Here is a 7,148-nt window from a genome sequence, read left to right as displayed (position 1 = left end):
ATCAAAATCCAGAATTGGCACAATACCAAAAGAAAATTTCCTCAACTTCTACAACAACTTTGTTTACGTATTGGCATGATAAACAATGAAATCCTTGTGAAAGGATTTGAAACCTGTGGAATTCATCCATTTGATCCACAGAAAATTTTACGAAAATTACCAGACTCTGATGAAAACACTGCTGCTGCATCACAGACTGTAAGTCAAGCTCTGCTATCTCATCTGCAAGAAACCCGACATCCAGAAAAGGAGTGTGCTAAAAAAAGGAAGAAAAGGGTTAATATTGAAGCTGGTAAATCTGTATCAGCTCTAGATCTTTTGACAGTTGATTCAGAACCAGGAACAAGCAAATCCAAAAAAAAAATGATGTCCTTGATGACAACTCTGAATCAGAATCACATGACATTGAGTGTGAAAGTAACTTGAATTCAGAATCTGCAACGCATAAAAAGAGCCCAGTAGAATTAAAAGCAGCAGACTGGGTTATTGTGGAATATGCTGGGAAAAAACAGTCAAAGAAATTTGTTGGTCAAATTATTCAAAAAAAAGATAATTTTGATTATCTGGTTAAGTTCATGAAACAAAAAGACAAACATTGCTTTTTCTGGCCTGACACAGAGGACATTTCTAATGTTGACTATGATATGATAGTAGGGGTGGTTAAAGAACCAGAGATTGGGCGTAGAGGATTTTTGTATTTTGAGGAAGACATTTAATTAATAAGCTTATTCTTGTTAGTTGACCTCAAATCCTGTTTGTTATTGTTTAAAGGTTTTATGCAGTGTGCATTGTTTTATTCATTACATTGTTAGTTCTCCGAATATACAGTCTATCATTTTAAGCGTAAGAGACCAAAATATGACTCATTCATTTTTTCAGTTAATATTTCAATTGATATCAAATTGTTTTGTTAAAGTGTTAATTTTGTGCTGAAATGTTTAAAATACTTTTTTAAAACAAATTTAAAGTGCAAAGCAAACTCATTGGTGAGTTAACTTTGCTCAACTTTAACTTTTCCTCTGCTGTGCAAAGTAACACTGACCCCTAGGGAGACTTTGCACAGCAACATTTTTTTAAAAAAAATGTCCAGCATATTGTAGAAGGTCGATTTACCTTAGGGGAATGTTAGAAATATTCTATACCACTATTTTAGAACAAACAAAGCATCAAAATTCTTACTCATTACGAATATACACAAAAATTAAAAAATAAATAGTGCAAAGTAACCCCACTTTACGGTACTTATATTGTATAAGCTTATATAAATTTTGCTCTTGAGGCAACTGATTGTCTTTTGTCAAGGTATTGGACAGAGTTCATTTTGAAGATGGGTTGATGTAAAAGGGCTATAAATTTTAACCACACTTTATTTGATAGGGATTATTCATTAATTATCCTTTTCTAGTCTAATTAATGGTAGTTTGTACCAAAATAGACATATAAGCCTAGACATATATATATAGACACATATTAATTACGGTACTGTAATATAAATTCTAAAGAAGCTAATTGAGATTCAAAGTTCAAGGGATTGTAAATAGGTTTTGCTAAATTCTTTATGTGTATCTGGGACACTCATAACATCAATATACACCATTCCAATTTTCAGTCAGATGTCTGTGGTTTCTGCAATTCCACTAAAACTAAGTGTTTGATGATACCACTAATTGTGAATGGCCTTATGTCATAAAGCATATTTTGCAATTAGTTACGTCATCAATAATTAGTTTGATATAAAATTGGAATGATGCAAATCAGTGTCTCTGATACACATACAAATTTTAGAAAACCTCTTTATACAATCTCTTTAAAAGAGCTACACTATAAACTTTTCTAAAAGCTTGTCATATAAATAACTTCAGGATGATAAAAATTAGAAAGATATTAATAGTTAAAGTGACAGGCTTGCTTGGACTGTGTTTAAAATGCCCATTTAAAAGCTTCTTGTGCATTGCTTTTTTTGCCATTTGTTCAGCTATGATCACATTACATATTATATTATAATAATATTATAATATACATGTCCATTTTGAGATGTATGTGACACATTCAGTTATAAAGTACAAGCTTAGTTTATTTAAAATCATTCTATTCGGGGAGAAAATTCTTTTGAAACAAAGTTAGTTATAGTATAAATTTCATAATTACAGGAACCACAAATAAATTGAAATAATGCAATAAAGTAATCAGATAATGAGTTACACAAAAAATACAAAAGAAAACTCCTTTGAATCCCAGAGACAATCCCTTTAAAATTCAAATTTTGAAGGATAAAAGTATCCTGAAGCTAACCATGTTAGATAAATGAAATTTAATGAGTTTTTCTACTTTTTTTGAACAAGAGCAATTCCATGCAGTGTACAATGTTGCATTAGCCTACTCCTTTTTCGATTTCCAACTACACAGCCTGTAGCACACAGGCCTCGGCTTATTGTCTCATCCGTACAACCACTTTTCCATGTCAGCCCCTCTTATCTGCATCACTGACATGAGGAAACTGGGTTTAAAAATCCGAAGGTGTCATCTTGACCTATGCTGGGATTGAACCCTGGAACTTCAGGTTAGTGACAACTAATTGAGCCACTGCGGCTCCTAGCTAAGTTAGAGGATGTCTAGTAATATCTGATATTGAAATAATACTTCAACCTTTTCCTTGTTTAATCTGATACATCTAACACCAAACATCCACTGTTGTTTCTTCATGGTGATTCCACACATTACACCTAAATAAACACCAGATTTCATTATGTCAGTACAGTTCGTGACATAAGATCACCCCTTATTTCAAATGGAATGTGACCAAACAGATGTTACCTACCTAATAACAATAGGTCAGTCCACTTTTCGTCAAGGGATGATGATTGCTTTTACATTCTAGTTTTGAACAAAACACCTTTCTTTATTTTCTGAGATTTACCCAATTTTTTGTAATGATTTGATCAGAAGATGCATCCCAAATGATTAATTAGATGAAAATTTGTAAAATTTGATAAAAGGACTGAAATGACTTTGATAAGAAATGATCTAGGGTATAAAGAGAGGGTAAATAGCCCCTGTCTTAACCAACAGATGTTAAATAAGATAAAACATCATTGCCTTTACCCTTTTAATACACACTACTATAATACAGTGTCGCGTGGTGGAGTCAACACACTTTACATTCTGTCACTGAGCATAGAGTCAACTAGGATTACTGTCATAGAATACTTTTCATTAGTGAATAAATGTATTAGCCTACCTTGTCAGGTGTTGCAGGTAGATTTGGATTTTAAGCTGTTCAGGATTAACTTTGCAGTGATTTTATGAATCTTTTTAAAGATTATTCAATTAAGGTTATTCATAATATTTTTTGGTTGATTTTTCTAAATGTTAATAGTTTGGAACTGAACTAGGACTTTTTATGAATCTTGTTAAAGATTATTCAAATGTTATTTAGAATATAAATTTTACTGGAAAAGTTTCTAGTTTGTGACAGACAACAAAGTGTGAATTTAACTTAATTGTTAATATTTTGTGTATAAAATTTTGTGTGTGAACAATTTTATCTCAGAAGTAACTTATTATTGGATAAAATTGACATAATTGGGATTATCTCTGTATTAGTGTATAATCATTTGATTTACTGATTAATCTAAGATTTATATTAGAAATAAATAACTGTGTGATTTTATGACTGAGGTTGAACATGGGATTTGGAAATAAACTACTAGTTAGTGTGACTTTGTGAAGCCTGGAATAATTCTTATATCAAACATTAGGAAAACAATTCAAAATGTTGTTTTGTGTCACAGGGTAAGTTCTAATTTTTGAAACTTTATATTCAAAATTCTTGAGGTTTGATATTATCATTGACCTTGACAAGTATTTAAGGACATTATTTAAATGTAATCTACTTTTCACCTTCAAATTGTATATAATTTGAGTATCAAGCTAGAAACTTGATATTATATACCTAGATCTATACCAACTTTGAAATATCTAACTTTAATCATTTTTTTGCATCCATAAAATTAAGGCCTTCATTATGAAACAACAAAGACCTAAAATATATTTAGTGTATAGTCCTGTTGTAAGCTGTCACAACTCATTACATCCAAGTTAATATTAATATTCAGAATTTGTATGATTCAGTTTTTGTATAATATTGAGTATTTGTATTTAGTATTTGTATAATATTGAGTATTTGTATAATATTGAGTATTTGTATAATATTCAGTATTTGTAGTATTTGTATAATATTCAGTATTTGTATAATATTCAGTATTTGTAGTATTTGTATAATATTCAGTATTTGTATAATTCAATATATGTATAGTAAGTATTTGTATAATACTAAGTATTTGTATAATATTCAGTATTTGTATATTACTGATGAATATTTGATTGAAGCGCAGTTACACTATTAGGTGTGTCTATTGTTAGATAATATTACCTGATAATTTACTCTCAACTCCCAGTTTCTTTGTCTAGCCAGAATAAAAACTGTGTAGGTAGAATAATTTGTGGGTATGACATATCACAGACTACTGTATAGATATTGAACAAAGATAATAATATAAACTATTAAATATAATAATATGATATATATAAAGTCATAAAGAAGTAATTTTTTTTATATATAAGTCAGTAAGGGTGCTCCATGATAAAAGGTTTTTGTAGTTGTTTTTTCACAGTAAACATGATGAATAGACTAAAAGGTATTATAAATGGGGTATTATAAATAAATGATGAACTTGCTTGACTAGGCTTGTACATAGTGCACATGGTTTACTAGTGACTGTATTTCTCTATGTATGGGAAATTAGTGATTAAAATAATCCCATGGATCAAACAACCTACAACCTCATGAGCAGATATAAGACTTGTGAGAAAGAAATTATAATTACAAGGAAATCTAGAAAAACTTTGCAATGATTCTTCTGTGTTCCAATATGGGTGACATAGTTTGAAAACCCACACTGACTCTTGTATCAATTTTTTTTCTTGAGCAGCAGATGACAATCCAAGTTATCAGATAAGCAGACTTAAGACCTGTTGGAAAGCAATTTTAATTGCAAGGAAATAAACATATATATTGCATTTTGACCTGATAAGTTCGGTTGCAATTTCTTCAAAGGGGCTCCTGTATTCTTTCGATTAATTCAACATGCCCTGAAGCAAATCTCTAACAAAATAGTATGTCATCATAACCTGCTCCCTTTTCTTTGTGAACCTAAAATAGTAAAGAAATAGAGACAATAAGGGTAGAAAAAGATAATCTTGGACAATTATTATAAGCAGGGCTATCCAAACGTTGGCCTGATGTCAGATTTCCACCCCTACCACCTCTCCTTGTTGTGCCTGGCGATATGAATATATCTCATTTTAGTGGTTAATAACTGTGTAACATCAATTCTTTCCTCTCGACTGGGTTAGAACACTGTTTTTTTGTAGCAATGGAACAGCTTAGTTTGTACTGAGTTGGCTTATTGTCTGCTAGGTGGTTTTGAATCCTCTTCAAGGTACGAAAAATTTGATGCAACTGCCAGTGCTTTCTCAAGTCAGCCCAGTTTGAGCTTTCAACCCTTATGTGAGTAGCAATAGTTAGATTACGACAAGAGATATGGTTGAACAGTAAACATGTAGATCAAGACAAACCAGATTGTAGAGGTCATGAGAGGAGGGTGATCTAGTTTAAACTTGCTTAATTAATATTATAATATATTCACTACATTACTATATTTATACTTGAATATTTGTACACGTAGGACCAAGAATGAACTAGATAAAACTTATAAACTAGATAAACTTATGAACTAGATAAAACTTACTTATGAACTAGATAAAACTTATGAACTAAATAAACTTATGAACTAAATAAACTTATGAACTAGATAAAACTTACTTATGAACTAGATAAAACTTACTTATGAACTAGATAAAACTTACTTATGAACTAGATAAAACTTAAATAAATGGAATGGAATAACTGTGTTGAGAACGTTGTTCATTTACACTACAAATGAAAAAGTGTTCTCAAACCAGTTAGATTTACTGTCGTTGGCACATTTTATTTTTGCCTGGTGTGGACTGAGAACTGAACACTTTATAACAACCTCGTGTAAATTGTCAACCATTGCCAAACTTAAACTATTTTGAAAATGTAGGAAGAAAATATGAAAGGCAAATTATCTATAGAAAGGACATTGAACTGATCAATCTAGTGATCTAGCTGACAGTGAGATAGTTTGTAAATATTTGAAATTGATTAAATCTACCAGGCAGCGTTTTTCTTCTCTTACAGTGACAATTTCTAAACAAAATCTTATATAATATTCTGATATCACATGTTGATAAATGTAAGTTACATCACCTTTAGAAGAATAGAATTGATTTATCTCATATCATTAACCCTCTAATATACAGACCCTTTTCATGTCCTCATTATGTCCAGGCTTTTAAAACCATTGAGTTATAATGTTCAACAGGTTAAAGGGTTAACTCCTATCTACAGATAGTGTGAAAGTAATTTGTGGGCCATTAACGCATCAAGACTACAAATCAAACAGTCCGCTCAGCTTGATTTGTCTGTAATTAGAAGACATTTGTAGGTTTTCATGACAGTGTTGTGACAAGTGTACATTTCCACTCATTTTAAAGGAATACTACCACTTACCTAATATAAACTTGGTCAATAAGAGTAAATATTCATCTGTGGAATTATCTGGTGTCATAACTAAACAACAGAATTACTGTATTATAATCTGATAGATCCATGTAAATTGATGAGATGAATATCTGTGACAAACTGTACCAGGCATGATATCTGATAGGTCATGGCTTTAATCAGATGACCGCTTGACCATTCAAATTGACCATCCTGTAATTTATAACCCATTTAAAGGTAATTATATGTAACCAAGATACCATTTTTTGATTGATTGTGTAGAAATGAGTGACACCTTATTAAAATCATGAAAGGTACATCTTTAAAATCTTCAGTGACATAGTTATTTATTGCTGACAGTTGCTTCTAATTTTCTCAAGATGAAATTGAATTATTTTTGTGATGCATCTTGTTGTAATTCAAAATGATTTATATTGTCACACTGTCGGAAAAATAAGAAGCTTCCATTAGTACACTTAGTACACAGAGAGTCAGGGTTTAA

This window comes from Lottia gigantea (assembly GCF_000327385.1).
Source record: "Lottia gigantea unplaced genomic scaffold LOTGIsca_102, whole genome shotgun sequence".
NCBI classification, from domain to species: domain Eukaryota; kingdom Metazoa; phylum Mollusca; class Gastropoda; family Lottiidae; genus Lottia; species Lottia gigantea.
Note: the sequence above shows the minus strand (reverse complement) of the source record.